The following is a 16,462-nucleotide window of genomic DNA, read 5'->3' on the forward strand; positions in this document are numbered from 1 at the left end:
GTGAAAGTGCTGCTGACGGAGGGGGCGGGGCTTAATTTGTGGTCCCGCCCCCATTGCCAGTGTTAAGAAAAGAAACAAACAGCTCGACTGTGGCGCTATAATGATGGGAGTAGTGGGGGCGTTTTAAATGCGTCCGTATGTTTGGTGTGCCATGTTTTGATTGGATAAAGATGACCGACCAATACATACCTGTAGGCTGTAATACGATCAGTGATATGCAGATCGGTGCTAACTATTTATTATGTACGCAAATATGGCGGGATATTTGGACATCTCTCCTCGTATGGATGCCGTTCATTCCCCTGGGATTCTTTGCTCTACTCTCCCGCGCAAATAAGCATCGAAGCCAGAATCCACTCCAACTCTCCCTCCCCCATTGCTCGCTATCTCTGCATTTGCCTCTCCCCTCTTGCCTCTCCCTCCCTCCCAAATCCCTCCCCTTTTCTGCTTCGCTCTTCGGAGCTAATCCAGACCACCCTCCATCCATCCATTCCTGCTCGCTGTTGCTCCCAGTCTGCCAATACATTCGGCAGCTGGCGCAGTGGCGACCATATCTCATCTTCCATCCTCGTCTTGCTGCTGCTGAAGTCTCTCGGTGTTGTTGGAGATAAACCGAATCCCGACAACTGCTCGGGTCCGGTTGTTGAAGGAAGCTTTTGGAATCCCACGTGACCACTGCGCGTTTCTGGAGGTATGTCGCCTGACGCTCTAAATCTCCATCGCTCTCTTGCCTTCCCGCAGCCGCAAGCGGAACGTGTAACGACGTCGGGGAAGCTCTGCATTCCACGTCATGTGTCACAATGATGTCATATATGGACAGGAGACGGTTAACATGTATGTCCGCGAATTAGCTCTTCCCAGCACCGGGTACGACGTTTCGTGGTGCTGACGCTAGATGTCTCAGTGTTACCTTAGTAAAGATTGCAGAGGGCAGAATGACGTTGTTACTGCTGTGAAACGTGATGGGCTCGAGATGAGAGTTGGGATGACTGACTGGAGATGAGAGTTGGGATACGATGACTGAAGATGAGAGTTGGGATGAGATGACTGGAGATGAGAGTTGGGATGACTGACTGGAGATGAGAGTTGGGATACGATGACTGAAGATGAGAGTTGGGATGAGATGACTGGAGATGAGAGTTGGGATGACTGACTGGAGATGAGAGTTGGGATGAGATGACTGGAGATGAGAGTTGGGATGACTGACTGGAGATGAGAGTGGGGATGACTGATTGGAGATGAGAGTGGGGATGACTGACGAGATGAGAGTGGGGATGACTGACTGGAGATGAGAGTGGGGATGACTGATTGGAGATGAGAGTGGGGATGACTGACTGAAGATGAGAGTTGGGATGAGATGACTGGAGATGAGAGTTGGGATGACTGACTGGAGATGAGAGTTGGGATGAGATGACTGGAGATGAGAGTTGGGATGACTGACTGGAGATGAGAGTGGGGATGACTGATTGGAGATGAGAGTGGGGATGACTGACTGGAGATGAGAGTTGGGATGACTGACTGGAGATGAGAGTGGGGATGACTGACTGGAGATGAGAGTGGGGATGACTGACTGGAGATGAGAGTGGGGATGACTGACTGGAGATGAGAGTGGGGATGACTGACGAGATGAGAGTGGGGATGACTGACTGGAGATGAGAGTGGGGATGACTGACTGGAGATGAGAGTGGGGATGACTGACTGGAGATGAGAGTTGGGATGACTGACTGGAGATGAGAGTTGGGATGATTGACTGGAGATGAGAGTGGGGATGACTGACTGGAGATGAGAGTGGGGATGACTGACTGGAGATGAGAGTGGGGATGACTGACTGGAGATGAGAGTGGGGATGACTGACTGGAGATGAGAGTGGGGATGACTGACTGGAGATGAGAGTGGGGATGACTGACTGGAGATGAGAGTGAGGATGACTGACTGGAGATGAGAGTGGGGATGACTGACTGGAGATGAGAGTGGGGATGACTGACTGGAGATGAGAGTGGGGATGACTGACTGGAGATGAGAGTGGGGATGACTGACTGGAGATGAGAGTGGGGATGACTGACTGGAGATGAGAGTGGGGATGACTGACTGGAGATGAGAGTGGGGATGACTGACTGGAGATGAGAGTGGGGATGACTGACTGGAGATGAGAGTGGGGATGACTGACTGGAGATGAGAGTTGGGATGACTGACTGGAGATGAGAGTTGGGATGATTGACTGGAGATGAGAGTGGGGATGACTGACTGGAGATGAGAGTGGGGATGACTGACTGGAGATGAGAGTGGGGATGACTGACTGGAGATGAGAGTTGGGATGACTGACTGGAGATGAGAGTGGGGATGACTGACTGGAGATGAGAGTTGGGATGACTGACTGGAGATGAGAGTTGGGATGACTGACTGGAGATGAGAGTGGGGATGACTGACTGGAGATCAGAGTTGGGATGAATGACTGAATTGAGATGAGAGTTGGGATGACTGACTGGAGATGAGAGTTGGGATGAATGACTGGAGATGAGAGTTGGGATGAATGACTGGAGATGAGAGTTGGGGTGAATGACTGGAGATGAGAGTTGGGATGAGATGACTGGAGATGTGAGTTGGGATGAGATCACTGGAGATGAGCGATGGGATGAGATCACTGGAGATGAGAGTTGTGATGAATGACCGGAGATGAGAATTGGGATGAGATGACTGGAGATGAGATTTTGGATGACTGATTGAAGATGAGAGTTGGGAAGAGATGACTGGAGTTGAGAGTTGGGATGGCTGACTGGAGATCATAGTTGGGAAGAGATGACTGGAGATGAGAGTTGGGAAGAGATCACTGGAGATGAGAGTTAGGAAGAGATGACTGGAAGTGAGAGTTGGGATGACTGACTGGAGATGAGAGTTGGGATGACTGAATTGAGATGAGAGTTGGGATGACTGAATTGAGATGAGAGTTGGGATGACTGACTGGAGATGAGAGTTGGGATGACTGAATTGAGATGAGAGTTGGGATGACTGACTGGAGATCAGAGTTAGGAAGAGATCACTGGAGATGAGAGTTGGAAGATGACTGACTGGAGATGAGATGACTGGAGATGAGATGCCTGGAGATGACATGACTGGAGATGACATGACTGGAGATGACATGACCGGAGATGACGTGACCGGAGATGACATAACTGGAGATGAGAGTTGGGATGAGATGACTGGAGATGAGTGTTGGGATGACTGACTGCAGATGAGAGTTGGGATGAGATGACTGGAGATGAGAGTTGGGAAGAGATGACTGGAGATGACTGACTGGAGATGAGAGTTGGGATGACTGACTGGAGATCAGAGTTGGGAAGAGATGACTGGAGATGAGAGTTGGGAGATGACTGACTGGAGATGACATGACTGGAGATGACGTGACTGGAGATGACGTGACTGGAGATGACATAACTGGAGATGAGCTACCTTGAAAACCCTTCTGTTTACGGTACTTGGACAAAATATTACAGCATTTTACGTCATCACGACCAATCAAATTTGCCGCTAGTCAAGCCCACCCATGTCCTTGTATCTTCAGACAGCATGGAGTCACTCATTCTATAAACTCTAGTTGTATAAATTTTGAACTTTCTGCTGTGTGTTGTTGTTGTTTCTGTTGTTGCAGTTGGTGCTGCATTCTGAATATTAAAATGTTAATATTAAATACATTGCATATTAAAATGTTACATCAGATGTGTTATTACAAAATGTTATCACATTACTACATCCTGTGTGTACAAATATCAATTCACCGGGTCCTGAAGTGTGTTTTCTTCCGTTGAAAGTTTTTAAGCGTTTTGCTATCCTCTCCAGACAGAGGGACAGTGTTCCATCACAAATGCCCCATTAATGCTCCCTAGAAAATGAGGACAAAATTCCTGGGAACACGGGACACAATCATGAAGCGTGAGAAAGTTACAATTTTGTGACGTGGTACTGGTTGAACACCATTATTGATGATTGTATGATACAAATGTCGCCCACAAAAAGCACATTCAACAACACAATTTCAAATCTTCTAATTTTAACAATATTCTTTGGGCATTTCGTTGTCCTAAACAAGATGTTTAACCTGGTCATTTTGCTCACCTACACCCACAAACCAACTGGTGGAGTTATTCCTGACACAAATGCATCCGTGATCGAGTTTCCCAATTGCACAACTTTCATCCTCAGTTACATCAAGAGTTGACTCTCCAAATGTCCCCACAGGAGAGAATCCAACATACTCTGCATTCTTCAAAAGTTTCACAAAAAAGTCAAGATTCACTATCTCAGTCGTCGCAGTTGCAATTACCTTCATGAACCATGCATTGTATGCCTGCTGTGCCCATGTCTTTATTACAATGAATAACGTGGTAAAAGGTGTGTAAATGCAGAGCAAGGTACCAGGCCAAACCTTTCAATGACCACCGGACTAATAAGACCACAACCTAATTTAGTACCCTCTTCCAAAAACGCACGAAAGAGTTTCTCCACAAAATGCTCTTCCTTAGGCAATGATGTATATATTTAGGTAGTTTCACCAGAAGGGTAGTTTCAACAAACCACTCTTGGTGAAACTACCAAAATCAAGGATCACAGCTCCCTGCTCACTGATCCACCAACCCTCCAGGTCTTCAATTCAGCTGTTCACTACCATCTCAGATCGTCCCCAATCTAAAACCATGATCTTTTCTACCCTCGTTAACCCCCTCACACCCCCATGCCACCCCAATCCCTCCTCCTTCCAAATTTCCAGTTTTCCCTCCTGAGAGTTTTCTTCCGTACCCATCTTGACCACCCTATGCATCCTCTCCTGCCCCGCATTCCTCCACACACCCATTGTTTATCCAAGTCTACCTCTATCTTGACCTTCAACTCTTTTGTCGGTGTTTTCCCCCTCTCTCAACTGTTATTTTTGTCTTGTAGCGTCCTGATCCATTCAGTATACTAATTCTTGCTCTTCCATGAGCCTCAACTATGTATACAAAACAAGACCGAAAGCCTAACAGCGGCGTAGCCTGGCTTGTTTGATATTTTAGTTGAAGAGGATAGTGACCTGGGAGGGGATACCACTATACCAGTTAACAAATAATGTAAGTATTAAAAAAAATTGAAGTACTGTAAGTCTCTAAGCTGTCTGTCACCATGGAAGTGAGGAGATTGCATTGAGACACTGGTTTATTCAATATGTGTCGAGTCGACAATGAACCAACCATACACCGCTTCAATCCAGTAACTCTGTAGTCACGACAAAGGGATTGCAGTGTTATGATTATATTTACGATATTTTTATTATTAAGATTTCGTATAGGTGGGGGTAGGGGTTGGGGAAGCATGGAAAGAGCAGAGGGTGCAAGACCAGAAAGGAATTGATAGAAGACAGAGAGACCACCTACTGGTTTGTGATGGGAAAGTGATGGGCTCAAGGATTCAGCCTCAGCGCAGGAGATTCCAATGATTTTGAAGGCCTTGGTTTCCAGGTTTCCATGGTGTCAAACTGAGCAAGGTATGAGGGACGGGAGCCAGCCCAGAGGGGGGAGCACTACTACTGTTAATAAACTGTGTATGAATGTCTTGTGGGTGGATAGGAGTTCAGGTGTGCCAAGGAAGGATTTTGTACGATGGAGGATGCCTAGGCAGCGACTGACTTTGGAGGCCAACTTTGAAATGTGGTTTGTCCAAGAAAGATCATGGCGGATAGTGAAACCCAGGAGTTTGAGTGATGGAACTACTTCCTCAACAGGATTGTTTAAAAAGTATATGTGAGGGTTTGCCATGTGGTCCTTTTGGAGAGAGATAGTGAGAGTGTGAGATTTGTCAGGATAGAAAGTCAGATTTGTCAGATAGATTCCAAGTGTTTGACAGGCTTGTGATTTTGTCTGTGTCTGAAGAGATGGAAGAGGCTGCAGCCTGCCTGTCTGAAAGATGAGGTTTGTCACGGCAGAGGTGGAGTCATCAGCAAATAGATACAGGGGATTTCTCCAGAGTCAGAGAGATTGATGAAGATCAGGAATAGATTGAGCCCAGAACACTGCCTTGGGGGCACTCCAGCCTTGGCAGGGAGAGGAGATGAAAGGATTCCATTGGGTGCCACAAATTGGCTATGAGAATAGAGGAAGTCAGTAAGCCACATGTGTAGTTGGCCTTGGATTCCATAGGCAGACAGTTTCGATCGTAAGGTGGGATGCCAGACTGTATCGAAAGGACGAGATATGTCCAGAGAGATGGCCCTGATTTAATGTCTCACATTAAGGGCCTCCATCCATTGTTGGGTGAGTAGAAGCAGAATGTCCAAGGTAGAGTGACCTGGTCTGAAACCAAATCGGTGATCTGAGATGAGGCTGTAAGGGAAAATGAAGGTTTTATATCAACTGCGGTGATGGAATCCATGACCTTGCTGATTTGTTGGAGGTAAGCCAAGAGATCTGGAGTTAAGGGGATACGTTTTTGCACATTTTATGTAATGCAGTGATGTTGTCAGATTTCCAAGTAGATATAAGATGACCGAAGGCAAATGATAGTGTGAAAAGGGCAGAGAGATTATGTGAAAGAGCAACAGAGCAGGTTTTTAGGACACGTGAGCTGATGTCTTCCGGTCAGGTGCGTCGAGAGCCAGCACTGGCCCTGAGGCAAACAACCTCGGGGCCCCCAACCCCACCTTTTTTTTTTTTTTTAAATACAAGATTGAAGCTCGTGTAAGAGCTAACAGGTAATCACAAAAAAAAACACACACACAAAACATACAATAAAGGGAGTGGGAGACAAGATGGGGAGAGAGAGAGAAGCACACAAGTACAACAGCAGAGAACAGGGACATCAGGAGATCTGTAGAAGGGACAGGGCTTGGGGGAGGATGCATGGGAAGGGGGGGGGGGTGGGAGAGGTATAAAACACATGGACACTGCTAGGACTTCCAGGAAAGAAATTCGTATTTAAAAAAAAAAAAAGGATCTGTGGTGAATTAACGGGGGTAGAAAAGATCAAGGTTTTGGAAGGGGGAAGATAAGAGATGGTGGTGAACAGCTGTTTTAAATACCTGGAGGGAGGAGTGGGATTGAAGAGAGTGAGGGAGTTTGTTCCAGAGGCGGGAGTAAAGAGGAATGAAAGAGTGAAGGTGAGCAGAGAGTCTTGATTTTGGCAATTTCATCAGAAGAAGGTTGCAGGCGGACCTTGTGCGACCTGTAGGAATATTTGGGGGACAGAGCACAGATAGAGCTGGGGGAGCTAGGTCGGATAGGAGTCGGTAGAAGACAGAAAGACCACCTACCTGCCTGCGGTGAGTGAGTGAAAGGCCCTCACAATCGTCTTCATCGCGGGAGATTCCAATGATTCTAAAAGCTTTGGTTTCAACAGCGTGAAGCCAAGCTAGATGTAAGGCAGGAGCACCATCCCAGAGGGGAGAGCAGTATTCCATTGAGCTGCGGATGAAAGCCTTGTATATGGTGAGGAGCTCAGGTGTGCCAAGGAAGGACTTCACATGACGGAGGATGCCCAGTCGGCGACTGGCTTTGGAGGCCAGCTTGGAAATGTGGTTTTCCCAGAAAAGATCATGGCAGATAGTGAGACCCAAAAGCTTGAGTGACAGAACTTATTGGAGAGGATTGTTGAGAAAGTGGATGGGGGTGGGAGGGTGGGGGTTGTCCAGTCGTCTTTTTGGAGAGACACAGTAAGAGTATGAGATTTGTCAGAATTGAAAGACATGTTCCACTTGTTACACCAGTTTGTGATGTTATCCAGGTCTGCAGAGAGTGAGGAGGCTGCAGACTGCCGATCTGAGGGATGAGGAATGGAGCAGCAGAGAGTGGAGTCATCAGCAAAGAGATGGAGAGGATTTTCCAGAGAGTCGGAGAGATCATTGATGAAGACCAGAAAAAGCACAGGGCCTAGAACACTGCCTTGGGGAACTCCAGCCTGAATAGGAAGGGGAGATGAGAGAAATCCATTCAGGGCCACACGTCGACTACAACCAGAGAGGAAGTCCACAAGCCATGCATGGAGATTTCCATGAATACCATAGGAGGAAGGTTTGGTGAGCAGAGCGGGGTGCCAGACCACATCGAAGTCACGTGGTATGTCAAGCGAGACAGCTCTGACTTCCTGATTGGCATTGAGGACTTTCATCCATTGTTGAGATGGCAGAATCAGCATGCCCAGGGTAGTGTGACCAGGTCTGAAACCAAATTGATGATCACAGATCAAGCCATTGGAGAAGAGGAAGGATTTGATATCCCAAGCGATGACGGATTCCATGACTTTGCTGATAATTGGGAGCAGGCTGATTGGTTTGTAGTTGCAAGGATCTGTTTTTGCCCATTTTTGTGTAAAGCGGTAATGTTTGCTGATTTCCAAACTGATGGAAGATGACCTTGAGCAAAAGAGAGGGTGAAGAGAATAGAGTGAGGGTGAGATAGAGCGGCAGAACAGGATTTTAGGACCCGTGGGCTGATGCCGTCTGGTTCAGTTGCACAATTCTCCAGTTGAAGGGTAGGACACAAACCTTTCTCTTTTATAACTTTTGAAGGAACTTTCTTTGAGGAAGATCCTCAGTTAGAGTAGCAACGAGTTCATAAATAAAGCAAAATCACAGCAGCAGCCTTTTTAGCTCACAGTGCAAGTGTTGAAAAGTAAATAAATAAAGTATTACCAAATCTATTATACAAGTTGAAGTTAGTGCACCTCGTACGTGTTTCATAGTATGGAACATACAGTGCGGTCCAATTGTCCAAAGCGTCATGATTGCTCCAGACAAACGGCCTGAAACAGTACAAAACTAGAACGGGCACTCGGTAGAGCGCATACCTTCGCCGCAGCTACTGTTCTGTACTTGGCATGGGAGTGTAGGGAACAGAACAGTGAACAGTTTGGTGCTGATTTCATGCAAATCGGATAAGAATTGACCGAGTTATTACAAAAAACGCACATTTTGCAAGGTCGTGACCCCCCTGACCTTTGACCCCCAACCGCTAACAAGGGTAATGTCTTCACTGGGTCATGTATATCACAAGATCGGGCATTGAATTCTGAACATTTTGGCATTAGTTGCATGCCAATTGGATAAAAATTGACCGCGCTATGGTAAAAATACGATTTTGACCTTTTCGTGACCTTGACCTTGACCTTTGACCCGATTGCTCCCAAAATCTAATCAAATGTGTCCCGTATAATAACCAATCATCCCACCAAATTTCATGCAATTCGGTTGAATACTTTTTGAGTTATGCGAATAACATACACACACACACACACAGACATACAAATAAATACACAGCGATCAAAACATAACCTTCCGCTTTTGCGAAGGTAACAACTGCTAGGCACTCCTGGTAAAGCATAGTAAACAACTGGTAGGCAGGCCTAGTAAAGCATAGTAAACAACTGGTAGGTACTCCTAGTAAAGCATAGTAAACAACTGGTCGGCATGCCTAGTAAAGCATAGTAAACAAATGGTAGGCACGCCTAGTAAAGCATAGTAAATAAACAAGGGTTATGACGTCAGAGTGTCATGTCGCATATCACAAGATTGGGCATTGAATTCTGAACATTTTGGCATTAGTTTCATACAAATTGGACACAAATTGACCGCGCTATGGTAAAAAGACGATTTTGACCTTTTCATGACCTTGACCTTGACCTTTGACCCGATCGATTCCAAAATCTAATCAAATGGTTCCCGGATAATAACCTATCATCCCACCAAATTTCATGCGAATCGGTTGAATACTTTTTGAGTTATGCGAATAACATACACACACACACAGACATACAAATAAATACACAGCGATCAAAACATAACCTTCCGCTTTTGCGAAGGTAATAAATACACAGCGATCAAAACATAACCTTCCGCTTTTGCGAAGGTAATTAACCTGAAATTGCAGACAGAATTATTTATTTTATCTGAGAAGCTAAACGAATCTTCTTCTTCTTTAGTACCTCAAACTTTATGTGAAATGCGATCGATTTTTAAAAATCAGAATTTGAGCAAATCTGTTTCATTCGTCTGTTAATATGCCTCCCCGATTGACAAATCTGCAATTTGAATTTCATTTGAGGTTGAAATGATTGCGGGAGATCGCGTTATAGTGATGACGTCTTGGATGGACATCCTCTTCTTCAGTCGCTCATAACTTTGAGTGAAATACGATCGAGTTAAAAATAGTCAGAATTTGAGCAAATCTGTTTCATTCGTTTGTTAATATGCCTCATCTCTTGACAAATCTGCAATTATAATTTTTTTTGAGGTTGAAATGATCGCGGGAGATTGCGTTATAGTGATGACGTCCTGGATGGACATCTTCTTCTTCAGTCGCGCATAACTTTGAGTGAAATACGATCGAGTTAAAAATAGTCAGAATTTGAGCAAATCTGTTTCATTCGTTTGTTAATATGCCTCATCTATTGTCAAATCTGCAATTATAATTTTTTTTGAGGTTGAAATGATCGCGGGAGATCGCGTTATAGTGATGACGTCCTGGATGGACATCTTCTTCTTCAGTCGCTCATAACTTTGAGTGAAATACGATCGAGTTAAAAATAGTCAGAATTTGAGCAAATCTGTTTCCCAAAATCTAATCAAATGTGTCCCGTATAATAACCAATCATCCCACCAAATTTCATGCAATTCGGTTGAATACTTTTTGAGTTATGCGATTAACATACACACACACAGACATACAAATAAATACACAGCGATCAAAACATAACCTTCCGCTTTTGCGAAGGTAATAAAATGCACACAAGGACAAAATTATTCTTTATCCGTGTCATTTACCTGAATATTTTACTAAAAAAAACAACTGTACCATTAACAGCGATGTTTTTTTTCCGGCAAGGAAAGCAAAATCAGCTTCTGCATTTAAATGAAACGATAAGGAAATGAGGATGAGCCGATGAGGGGTTTCACTTGACTTTTTAAAAAAAAATAAAGGAGAAGCTCGGGCCTCTTAACGGACCCCGGGCACCGAGGCAGCGACGCCCCCTCTCCCTGACCACCACTCTCGATGCCCCTGCTTCCGGTCCAGCAGCAGAGTCAGAGACAACGGTTGACAGAAACTTGCCCACCTTCTCAGGTGCAAAATATACAGAATCCAGGAGCAGTTGGGTACGACAGGAATGGGTGTATACAGAGAGTGAAGGCTTGTGGACACAGGATTTGGAAGCAAACACAGAATTGAAGCATTCGGCCTTCTCACGAATGAAGTTGGCTGTGGTGCCATTTGAAATTAGGGAAAAGATTGAGGGGGAGCATACTCCAAAGACAGACCAATGCACCACCAGGTTTTGGAGGAGGGAGATAAATTTGAAAGTTCAATCTTCAGGTTGAGCAGATGTTGTTTTCTGGCTCTCTTGATAGTGGACATGCATTTGTTGTGGGCTTTTTGGAATGCATTGATATTGCCTTCAGTCATATTTGCTTTCCAGGAAGAGAAGGCAAGTTGTTTCAGAGCAACTGCCTCACCACAAGATTCAGTGTATCATGAGCGGGAAGAAGGGTAGGACAATTGAAGAAGAGATGGGATTAATCTGTGCATGAGAGAGAGCAGGTTTCTTTGGAACAGTTTCCAAGCTGAGTTGACATCCGGGGCAGGAGATATGGGAGACCAGTCCTGAAGAAAGATGGCTGTTTGCAGTCCCTGCCAATTTGCCCGAGTGAACAGCCAGACTCACCAGCATTGAGGCAGATCTCTGATACTAGCTAGAAAGATGTTTACCTTCACAAGCATATGATCAAATAAACCAATTGGAGTGGAGGAAGGGCAGGTGACATTTGCAGGAACATTAGTCATCACCAAGTCCAGAGGGGAGGATTTGTCATTGGGAGAAATCTCGGTTGGAAATTTCACAGATTGAGTTAGTCCCATGGAGTCACAGAAGTCATTTGCTGAAGTGCCATGGCTGGTGAGAGAGGTACCAATACCCCACCAGTGTGCATGGTCACAAGACCAGGAGGGAAGAATGAGATTGATGAGAATGTAGAAGTTGGTTGCACAGGTGGGAAAAAAGAAGAACGGATTAGTGGAAGTGAGCATTGAGCCTGGATTTAGGTAGTTTCACCAGAAGGGACTTGATTGTGGACGATGTGCACCCTGCAGAAACCTGGGGGGTGGAGGACAAAGCATAGAAAGAGTAGAGGGTGCACAACCAGAAAGGAGGTAGAAGACAGAGAGACCACCGATCTGTGTGAGATGTTGAAGTGATTCATTGCGGGAGATCCCAATAATCTTAAAGGCCTTGGTTTCCACAGAATCAAGCTGAGCAAGATGTGAGATGGGGAGCCAGCCCAGAGGTAAGAGCAGTACTCCATCAAGCTGTGGATGAAGGCCTTGTAGGTGGAATAGGAGTTCAGAAGTGGTAAGGAAGGATTTTGTATGACGGAAGATGCCCAGTCGGCGACTGGCTTTGGAGGCTAATTTTGAAATATTGTTTGCCTAAGAAAGATTATGGCTGATTGTGAGCTCAGGAGTTTGAATTACTGAACTTCCTCAAGAGGATTGTTAAGAAAGTAGATGCGGGGGTTGGGTTTGACAGATGGTCCTTTTGGAGAGAGATAGTGAGAGTATGACTGTAAGATTTGTCGAGAATGAGAGACATATTTTAAGTGTTTGACCAGCTTGTGATGTTGTCAAGGCATTTAGAGAGGGATGCAGCTGGCCTGTCTGAAGGATGAGGGATGTAACGGCAGAGGGAGGAGTCATCAGCAAATAGATAAAAGGAATTTCCAAGAGAGTCAGAGAGATCATTTATGAAGACTAGGAATAGGACTGGGCCCAGAACACTGCCTTGGGGCATTGACAGGGAGAGGAGATGAAAGCATTTAGTTCAGAGCCACACGTTGGCAACGAGAGTACAGAACGTCGGTTAGCCATGTGTGGAGTTAGCCTTGGATGCAAAGCCACTGATCCAGATTTTGCCATTATTATGAGCTTGTCAGGATGGCATACTGCCAAATAGTTTATTTGTGACCATATGAAGTTCGTCAAATATCCACCCTGACTGCAACTTCACCTCTTAATGGGTGATTGGGAGGGCATAGACAATGCGTTTTTGTGGCAGATGATGCTTGGTGCAAACATGTCGTGCAGCAACTGCTGTTATAGGACTTCACCTGTTCCTTCCTGCCTTGCCAAATTAGGGGATTTAATATGTACAAATATGTATATTGGTAGACAAAAATAAAAGTCATTATTTTGTGAACTGCCTTGTATATATATATATACAGTCACGTGAAAAAGTAAGTACACCCCATGTAAAGTTTTGACTTTTTCAACATATTTCTACATACAGCTATTTGATCTTCATTTCAACAATATTGACAGATAAAGGTGATATAATATAACAAATATCATGAAACATTTACATTTTGTAGTCCATTGTATAATTTAAATAAACATAAATGCCAATTTCGCATTTGGAAAAAGTAAGTACACCCCAACATTTATCACTACTTCAAATACCTAAAATTAGAATCAGGTGCACCAGCTCAGGTGCAAATGATTAGAACATCGTTAGAGAGGATCTTGGAGGAACCTGTCCTATTTAAACCTCAGACATTTAGTTTGGTTTGCTCTTTGTTGTTGAAGTGTGCGGCGTCACCATGCCTAGATCAAAAGAGCTCTCTGAGGCCTTCAGAAAGAAGGTGATAGATGCCTACAAGTCTGGGAAGGGATTTAAAAAGATCTCCAAACAATTTGAAATCAATCATTCGACTGTCCGGAAGATCATCTACAAGTGGAGAAGATTCCAAACAACTGCCAACTTGTTCAGGCCAGGCCGCCCCAGCAAGTTCAGCCCGAGAGCAGACCGCAACATGCTGGAAGAAGTCTCTAAGAACCCCTAGAATATCATCACGTGACCTACAGGTAGCTCTTGCCACTGTTGATGTCAAAGTGCACGAGTCTACCATTAGAAAGAGGCTGCACAAATTTGATCTACATGGGAGATGTGCCAGGAGGAAACCGTTGCTGTCCAGAAAGAACATCAGGGCAAGACTAAAGTTTGCCAATGAACACCTAGGCAAAGACCAGCACTTCTGGAACAATGTGCTCTGGACAGATGAGTCAAAGGTAGAGCTATTTGGCCACAGTACCAGAAGACATGTTTGGCGAAAAGCAAAGACAGCATTTGACTACAAGAACCTGATACCAACTGTAAAGCATGGTGGTGGAAATATTATGGTTTGGGGCAGCTTTGCTGCATCAGGGCCTGGGCAGCTCACCATCATAGAATCCACTATGAATTCTTCATTGTACCAGAGGGTGCTTGAGGATAATGTGAGGCCATCTGTCGGAAAGTTGAAGCTCAACCGAAGGTGGACCTGGCAACATGACAATGACCCTAAACATACCAGTAAATCCACCAAGGAATGGCTGAAAAGAAAGAAATGGAGGGTTCTGGAATGACCAAGTCAAAGCCCGGATCTAAATCCCATCGAGATGTTGTGGGGGGATTTGAAAGGAGCTGTGCATGCAATAAACCCCTCAAACATCGCACAGCTGAAAGAATTCTGCATGGAGGAGTGGGAAAAAATTTCTCCCAGTCGATGTCAGAGACTGGTAGACAGTTATAAGAAACGCCTACTTGAGGTTGTTTCTGCCAAAGGGGGCAATACCACCTATTGGAGCAAAGGGTGTGCTTACTTTTTCCACATGCGAAATTTGCATTTATGTTTATTTAAATTATACAATGGACTACAAAATGTAAATGTTTCATGATATTTGTTGTATTATATCACCTTTATCTATCAATATTGTTGAAATGAAGATCAAATAGCTGTATGTTGAAATATGTTGAAAAAGTCAAAACTTTACATGGGGTGTACTTACTTTTTCACGTGACTGGATATATATAGCTGACAATGCTGTAAGGATTGCTTTATCATTGTTATTGCTGATGCTTTGATTAATTTGGAAGAATGGTGTGTGTGTGTGTGTGTGTGTGTGTGTGTGTGTGTGTGTGTGTGTGTGTGTGTGTGTGTGTGTGTGTGTGTGTGTGCGCGTGTGTGTGTGTGTGTCTACATATGCACGCACATGTGTGCTTACTTGATCATTTTCATAGTGTCATTTCATCAAAACTGTCTGGAAAATGTTGTCATTCTTGTGTACCTAAAGTGCTTGTGCAACTTTGAACCTAGTTTTCATGTACACATGATACAAACAAAATATAAATGGTGTATGAAAGTGTAATTCATAAGGTTTTTACTCAATGCAGTTCAAATTCTTAGTCTTTCCAACTTGTTAATAACCCTATCCAGTTGTTGTGGAGTAATTTCATGAATTGCATTTGTGATCACAGCCCTAAATTATCCAAAGAATGTGGTTTTGTGCACAAACAACAGTTTTACATTACCCTATCATATAAAATGTAGCCCAATGGGTTAAAATACATATTATGTATATAGTAAAACGTAGCCAGTAAAAAAGGTAGTCGATACCATGTTTCGATACCATGGTGTCCCGCGTAAACCTCCACAACATGCGACAGGACCGAGAAGAACCAATTCGTACCTACGCAGCCCGTCTGGCTGGTCAAGCTGAGATCTGCAAGTTTTCTGTTGTATGCTCATGCAATCCCCCTACTGATGTCAACTACACCAAGGACATGGTTCGCGATGTCCTATGTCGGGGACTCGCCGATCAAGATATACAACAGGACATTCTCGGCGATCAAAATCAGAACATGAGCTTGGAGGAAGTTCTCATTTTCGTCGAGGCCAAGGAAGCAGGGAAACGTTCCCAGAATGCCTTGCTCGATAGTGAAGGCGCTCATGGCGCAAGCCAATACAAAAACTGGAAGAACAAAAGAGCCCTCATCACTACCGACAAGCAGGTGGCCATTTGTAGTTATTGCGGCAAAACTGGTCATGGCAAACAGCCGAACATCGACCAAAGGCGTCAATTCTGCAATGCCTACGGGAAAACATGCAGTAAATGCGCCACTCGCGGCCATTTTGCACATGTCTGCCGGGGAGGCACGAAAAAAGCGGACAACAAACCTACGGACAAATCAATGGATGCTCATGATGTGGAAGAAAGCAGCCAGGTCCACGATCTCCTCTGCTCTGTCACGGAACGAGAAACGGCCATTTGGAAGCCGCAAATTAAAAGGGCCATGGCCACCTTGTCAACTCCACTACACCTCGACCACCATATATTTGACCACCTCTCTGGCTGGACCAAGAAGAAGTCTCAACCACAGCCGTACATAAAACTCATAGCACGGATCGATAAGGAATCTTATGACCATTTCGGCCAGCCACTGTCATCCCGACCAAAATCGGCCAGGCTCCAGGCCATGGCCGACACTGGCTGTCAAAGCTGCCTCACAGGACTTAATATTTTCCACAAACTCGGGCTGCGTAATGAAGACCTGTTACCTGTCAACCTGAAGATGAATGCTGTTAACAGTGGAAGGGTCCGGATTATCGGCGCCATGCTCCTACACCTGTCTGGTCGCACAG

General features: G+C 44.8%; 1 protein-coding gene across 2 annotated transcripts in view; it reads left to right on the plus strand.

Annotated features, from left to right (window-relative positions):
• The first annotated feature begins 227 nt into the window (after positions 1-227).
• The window catches only part of LOC137427698 (palmdelphin), a 67,338-nt gene continuing 51,103 nt past the window's right edge, over positions 228-16,462 (plus strand). The window contains exon 1 of one of the 2 annotated variants that reach the window (XM_068117377.2): positions 228-691. The gene's annotated coding sequence lies outside the window, so the exon portion shown is untranslated. The remainder of the gene's footprint in view (positions 692-16,462) is intronic. The other variant, XM_068117386.2, reaches the window with a different exon arrangement.

Source organism: Myxine glutinosa, chromosome 1 (assembly GCF_964187855.1).
Source record: "Myxine glutinosa chromosome 1, kmMyxGlut1.1, whole genome shotgun sequence".
In the NCBI taxonomy this organism is placed as follows: domain Eukaryota; kingdom Metazoa; phylum Chordata; class Myxini; order Myxiniformes; family Myxinidae; genus Myxine; species Myxine glutinosa.